Source organism: Mus caroli, unplaced genomic scaffold (assembly GCF_900094665.2).
Source record: "Mus caroli unplaced genomic scaffold, CAROLI_EIJ_v1.1 scaffold_22392_1, whole genome shotgun sequence".
Lineage (NCBI taxonomy): Eukaryota > Metazoa > Chordata > Mammalia > Rodentia > Muridae > Mus > Mus caroli.
The window spans coordinates 3,025-10,088 of NW_018388478.1; the positions used below are offsets into that span (position 1 = coordinate 3,025).

Sequence of the window (7,064 nt, forward strand, 5' to 3'; positions counted from 1 at the left end):
ATGCTGCAGCTGGACTTGGTAATGTGTAAGAGTCACTCAGGTGGTACTTCTTGTGAAGGAATGAAGGGATCATGGAGAGAAGCTGAGGCTTAGCACTGTAAGAGGCCAGGGAAGGCCATTGGAGAAGGTGAATCCACAGCTATAGTTGATGGCCCAGGACTGAAGGGGTCATGCAAAGGATTTGAGGCTTGGCACCCTGAAGAGAGCCTATGGGAGGCTATTGGTGAAGCCTAGTTGGAGAGGAACACCCCAGTGTATTGGAGATGTTAGTACCATAGGATGATCACCAAGAACAACAGCCGTAGTGGAGTGGATCAACCTGAGCATAGAGTGCTACAGAGGACAGAGATGGAGAAGTGATGCCAGCCCTTAGAAGGAGTCCAAAAGATCAAGTGAAATCCCAGACACTGAAACAAGAAGTTGTAACATTGAAATTGCCTTGGAGACTCAAAGATGTTAAAGATGCTAGAGCCATGGGATACATGCTGAGGAAAGCTGCTAACAGGGAGTGGAACCAGCCCAAGAGAAAGCAGTTTGTTGCAGTCAACAAATATGAAAAAGGAGTGGAGATCTGAAGACCGCTTTGACATCAGCCATGGAGATGCAGAGTTTGGAGTTTGCCCAGCTGGTTTCCTGCCTTGCTTTGGGGATTGTAGTTAATTAAATTGAATGAATCTCAGAAGAGACCTTGAACTTTGGACTTTTAACATTGTTGCAACTACTATAGACTATGAGGACTTTGAAAGTTGGACTAAATACATTTTGCATTATGCTATGTTTAAATATGGCCCCCATAGACTCATGTTTTTGAACAAGTCTATGGGGACCAAGGAGTGGAATGTGATGGTTTGTATATCCTTGGACCACGGAGTGGCACCATCTGAAGGTGTGGCCTTGTTGGAATAGGTGTGACCTGGTTGGAATAGGTGTGTCACTGTGGGTGTGGGTATAAGATCCTCACCCTAGTTGCCTGGAAGTCAGTCTTCCACTAGCAGCCTTTGGATGAAGACATAGAATTCTCAGCTCCTCCTGCACCATGCCTGCCTGGATACTGCCATGCTCCCACCTTGATGATAATGGACTGAACCTCTGAAACTGTAAGCTAGTCCCAATTAAATGTTGTTTATTCATAAGACTTGCCTTGGTCATGGTGTCTGTTCACAGCAGTAAAATCATAACTAAGACAGTGACCATATGGTTGGTAACCATGCAGGCTGCCATGAGGTGGCATTGTCATGCTAATGGAAGATGTGACAAAGAGACTTCTGTCATAGTCTGTTGGAGGCAAGGCTACATGACTCAGAGGTAGGCCTTTGGAGTTAGAATGAATGTTCTGAATTGCAGAGGTCAGGTCTGAGGGCATTATTTGGATCACCTGAGACATGGCTTCCAGTTTAAGTTCGTTGAATCGAATGAGGGCTTTCTTCTGTTTCTTCAGGGCCCATGTACATTGACCCAAATTTATTTCTGCCTCCTTGCATGCAGTCAGCACTTACAGCTTACAACTTCATTCCAACATCAATACATTTTTTTAAATGACAGTAAGGACAGCTTTTTCTCTGTATTTTGTCAATTTGGCAATTCTGGTTCTCTATTCACATGTACCCTTTTTGGTTTTGGACAGTTCACTTAAAAAAAAAAAAAAAAACCCTGGAAGTTTTCAAAGGCAAGGAGACCGTAATAATACCCAGATATTTATCGCCACACACAGGACAAAGCAATTCCAGATCTTCATCATAGGAGTAATTCACCATTTAAATTGAGACACTTCCTGTGATCTTCCCTTGTATATATTGGGCCATTCATTCTATTCAGTCTTTTCCCTCCACACAGGAGTATGTGCAAAGAGCTCGAACAATCTTGCATGTTTTCTGGCATCTGCCCCTGTTCCCCATGTGATCAGACCAGTCCTGGGGCTTCTGTCTCCACTTTGGGCAGCATTACAAGGCAGATGCAGGCGGAAATGGGATGTCAGTGTCAGTCAGGAAGCCGAGCACCATTTTTCCCGGAGTTGCTCCTCAAGTTTGGGGGAATGGTGAGTCTCTGATTCTGGTGCAGTGTAGTTACCAGTGGCCACAGGTTACTGGATTCCTAAAAGAAAAGATGGGGTTGGATGGGAAAGGCAGTGAAAGAAATAATAAGCCAAGACAAGATTATAGGATCAAGACCCGATGTTTACTTATGAGTCTGAGCTTATAAACTGGGGTTGAGGTGGGGGGACCTCATCCCCCACCATGCCAGGATCTTATGGTCACTTTGTCAGAATCTTTCAGGAAAACAAACTCTGCTGCTAAGCAGGTAGCTTCTTGCAGGAAGCTGCAGATGTAGCAGACACAAGACTTACATAGGTCGGAAAACTCCACTGTAGGTGAGATAGCAACTGTGACACAGTCTGAGCCAGCCTGCTCAAGGCTGGGGGGGAGGGCACAGGTACTCCCATTTTATTTATTAAAAATTAGCTGGGATGGTACATAAAATTTATTTATGTTCCATAGTCCTGCCTGGGAATTGTGGTTGCTGTCAGTCACGCCTGTATTAGGACTGAATTTACTGGACTCTTTCTGACCTGTCTTGGAGGACATGTGCAGCTTCTTTGTATTTATTTGCACAAACACGGCCTTTTAGCATTTATTATAAATAAGTGCAACCTCTTGGCACATGCCTCTCTCAGGTTGAAAAGAATCATAGACCAGTGGCCCATCTTTGGCTGCCAGCCCTCATAGCACACCATTTTCCCATTCAGACCAAAGCCACAATATGCACTCAATGAATCTCATCATAGCGATGAATAACTGCCATCTGAGCTTTGCTGAAGGTAAGACTGTATGGAGGTAACCAACCTGCTTGAAATACAAAGTCAAAAGTTAGAGGCAACAGGATTATTTGGCACCTATCCACAAGATTTATAGCTATTTGTTCTCCACTGACTTCAGGATCTATGTCTATTTGTATTCAGCTGGGCTAGTACTTTCCCACAGAGACCAAGACTTAATGCCAGCAAGCACTTAAGACAGTTGGTGTTCAAACAAGGTCACTCCCAACACCAGTGTGGGGAAGGTGACTTTGAGAATAAACAGAAAACTGTTATGTCTCAGGTAAATACTGGCGGCTATGCTGCAAGTTAACTCTGCTGGCTAATAAAGATTTTTTTTAGCCATCATCACAATTGGAATCTCCAATATTGGATTTATTTCTAGACCAGTCCATGATTGAGTCAGAATAACTGGTCACATTAAAGGAAAAAGAAGAGTCATTATAAAGCCTCCTCTTGATTAATTTTTCTAAATCAGTTTCCACAGTCTCTATGTTCTCTGTCCCACAAGGTCTAAATGTTTGAAGCAAGGCAGCTTAGCTTGTTTAATCTGAGACATAGGCAAGCAAAAGTGGGTCAAGAACATATACCCAATACAGCTTTCCTGTCACATTGTCAGCATTATCCTTTTGTGTCAGTATGTCACACCAATCACTCTGGAGGCTAGCAAGCTCTTGCAGCATTCGGTGGGAAAAACACAAACATGTCCTCTTCCCCATATCAGCCATGTGCCAATAAGTGGATCCTTCCATCTCACCTAGGCATTAGTATGCCTAATTGTAGGATGCTATAGACACTCAGTAAAGAGCTCTTTGGCATTCGATTTTTAAATTTTTTAAAATAAAAAGTGTGATTTAAATAATGTTCTCAGGGACATAATTCCCCCGTTTTTTTGTTTTTTAAGAAGATATTGTTTTAAAGTTCCACAATACCTTGTCCTTGAGAATTATAAAAAAATCCCAGTAATATGGGTAACATTAAATTGTTGACAAAACTTCTCAAATGCTTGACTGTAATAGTCAGTTCCATTAACTGTTTTACTCTGATTTGGAACACCAAGCATAAAAAAATTAACATAAGCAGTGTTCAATTACATTTTTAGTTGCTTATCTTGCCAGAGCAGTTGCAACTAGAAAGCCTGAAAAGGTATCAATAGTCACAGGTGCGTATTTTATTTTTCTAAAATCAGAAATATGAGTAACCTTTTGCAATAATTGATCAAGTATAAGTCCTCAAGAATTAACACCATTATGTGGAACAGGTAGAAACTGAGAACACTGAGAACAAGTCTTTACAATTTGACATGCACATTCTCTAAAAATACCAAATTATTATCTCAAGACATTACTATTTTGATGATGTAAAGTATGAGATTACATGGCCAAATGTTCTTATATAAGGCCTATAATCTGCCTGGGATACAAATCTGAGGTGACATTGTCTTAAGGAATCTTGTCCAGGCAGTCCAGGATGAGATTTTATATGTCCAAAGACAGTCCTTTAAAGGAACAATACTTTCTCTTAACTTGAGTTGTATATGCATTAATAATTGCAAATTTGAGAATTAGCAGTATCTCAGTATCTAAAAAAGGAACAATGTTAAGCAATTGTAAGCTCTGAGAGNGAGNGAGNGAGGGAGGGAGGGAGGGAGGGAGGGAGGGAGAGAGAGAAATTGGCTATCAGTATACAAGTTAAAGCTTGATTTTTCAATATTTCAAAACACTGGCTGCAGCACCCAATTTAATTATCCGTGCTGAAGCAGGAAGAAACTCAAAAGAATAAACATGTGATCCAATCACATACACTTCTCTCCCATAGAAGGGCTGTTTATAAATACAGTAGATGTAGTCTTTATGGGATGCATACATAAATTTACAGAAAATACAAAAGCATGCATAGAAGCAATTTTAACAACTTGTCTTTTAGATAATGATTATCAATTTTGCCTAAAAAGTTTACTATGCAATAGGCCAAATATCAATATTCTACAATAACCAATTTAATTGCTGTTTTAGTCAAGGACTAGACATCTCATCAGGTTTTTAAGACATTTTTTCCAAAATACCTTCTTGATTCTATCCTACAATTTTTTATTAACACCACAACAGCTTCATAACAGGATGTTAATACTTTACTTGGAGATGAAGAAAAATGAATCCACATTAATGTTCTCTTTTGCAAAGAATTGCTGTGGGCACACTGAATAACAATAACTAAAATAAGCAGCTAATATTTGATTACAGAAACTTCCTCAACTTTCTGCAAAGCTATTTGTCTCTCACCAGTTAATGTGCATCTCCCTTGATAACATCCTACAAAGGTTTAAAACATCCTTAAAGTGAGGTCTTAGCCAACATCTCCTGGAAGCTTTTGAAAATAATTTGAAGCTAGTAAATCATCTTTTCTTCCTTGAATTTTCTGTCCCACAACTTTTCTAGGATATAACTGAGGCCCTAAATATTGAGAAAGATATTGCCTCTGAATCTTTTCTGAAGCAACAACTAATCCCCAAAACTTTAAAGTTCATTGTGTAAGAGCAAAGGTTTGTAGTAAATTTCCCTTCAGCGGCATTAGCTAATAAAATACTTTCCATATAAGAAACAATATACACTGAGGGATTCAAAGTCCTAACTTCTTATATTGAAGCAGAGCCAAAAGTTGGGGGTTTTGTTTTGTTTTCTTTTGTTGTCTTGTTTTACATAATGTAAGGCTATTAGCCATTCCTAGAGGCAAAACTTTCCCATGATTACAAGCTCACTAGAAGCAAACGCTTTTACAATTATCAGGATGCAAAGGAAGAAAGAACCTTCCAAATCCATAATAATTATATATGGAGTAGGCAGGCCAGATTGTAATGCCTCTACAAGTTCTACAGCCTCATTGACCTTTCATAAATCTTAAATTTAAACTTTATTTTGACCAACACCTGGATAGATCTGTAATAATGTTGTTTTGGCTTAAAAATAGTTCCCCGGAGGCAAGGAGTAGTGAGGTCCCAAAAACGTCCCTAAGCAAGGTTTGCAAAACAAAAGAAATTATTATCCTGTTGTCTGTCTATGCCTCTAATTTTTGGACAGTCTTTTTCTAAGGTGATTTATACTTAAAACATTCCTTATAACCTTATTGCCGTAAAAGCATTGCTTGTACTGTAGTCCCCTGCAAGGCAGCAACCATACTGTACCGATTGTATGAGGGTCCACTTTCTGCACAAAGACGAATATATCCAGATAGACTTTGCTTTGTATGGCCAGATGGCTGCAGGGAGCTGCATTAGCATTCTCATAAGATGATTACTCTTGTAATCATCCTAATTACAGTATATGGGTGAGTTAGGAGTCCTGAGCTTGTGATCAAACTGCAAATGGCAGTCAAGGGAATTTAACCATAATTTTTAAGTTTCCTTTTGCAATATTAGAGCATAACCAAACTCTTGGTAAGCAAAACCCAATTTTAAACAATCTACTCTCTTTAAAATCAATACCAGAAACGTCACTTTCATGTTACGAAATTAGGCTACCAATTCTTATATATGAATGCATGACAGTGGAACTTTTAATGCTTCATTAAAGAAATATTGCTTTAAATTTATATTATCCCTTATAAGTCTAGATTCTAAGATAAGAATTACATAAAATACTATCCCAATTTAGAAGAATCTTTAGAGGCCTGGTTTCCTGAGCTGGTTCATGCCAGGTGTTGTTTTTTTTTTTAAATGACTCCAACCCTGAGTTATCAGTTTTAAGCTCACTTTCTTGTTACCAATGTTATACCTTTTTTATCATACCCAATAACTTATAAGCCAATACTCTATGACCAAGACATAAAGAGCACATTTATACCTTTAAGACCATTCAGAAACCAAATGAAGTGGCTACATGAATCTTATAAATTTAAACCAAAGAATTTTACTTTTTCTAGCTATAATTTCAAGAGAAAAAGCACTTTGTCATTTGCTGAATCCAATAATCACAATTGCAGAGATTTTTCTAGGAAAAAACCAACTATCAGCTTATTTGCCTTAGAACTGAGATGCTGCTGGTCCCTTTTGTTTTGTTTTATTTTGTTTTGTTTTGTTTTGTTTTGTTTTTTGATCTTCTTTTTTTTTAAATTAGGTATTTTCCTCAATTACATTTCCAATGCTATCCAAAAAGTCCCCAATACACTCCCCCCCCAGTCCCCCACCCACCCACCCCCACCCCTTGGCCCTGGCATTCCCCTGTACTGGGGCATATAAAGTTGGAAAGTCCGATCA

General features: G+C 39.0%; 1 pseudogene; it reads right to left on the bottom strand.

The window, feature by feature from the left end:
- The window catches only part of LOC110287628, a 4,061-nt pseudogene extending 2,292 nt beyond the window's left edge, over nt 1-1,769 (bottom strand).
- Nucleotides 1,770-7,064: the final 5,295 nt, after the last annotated feature.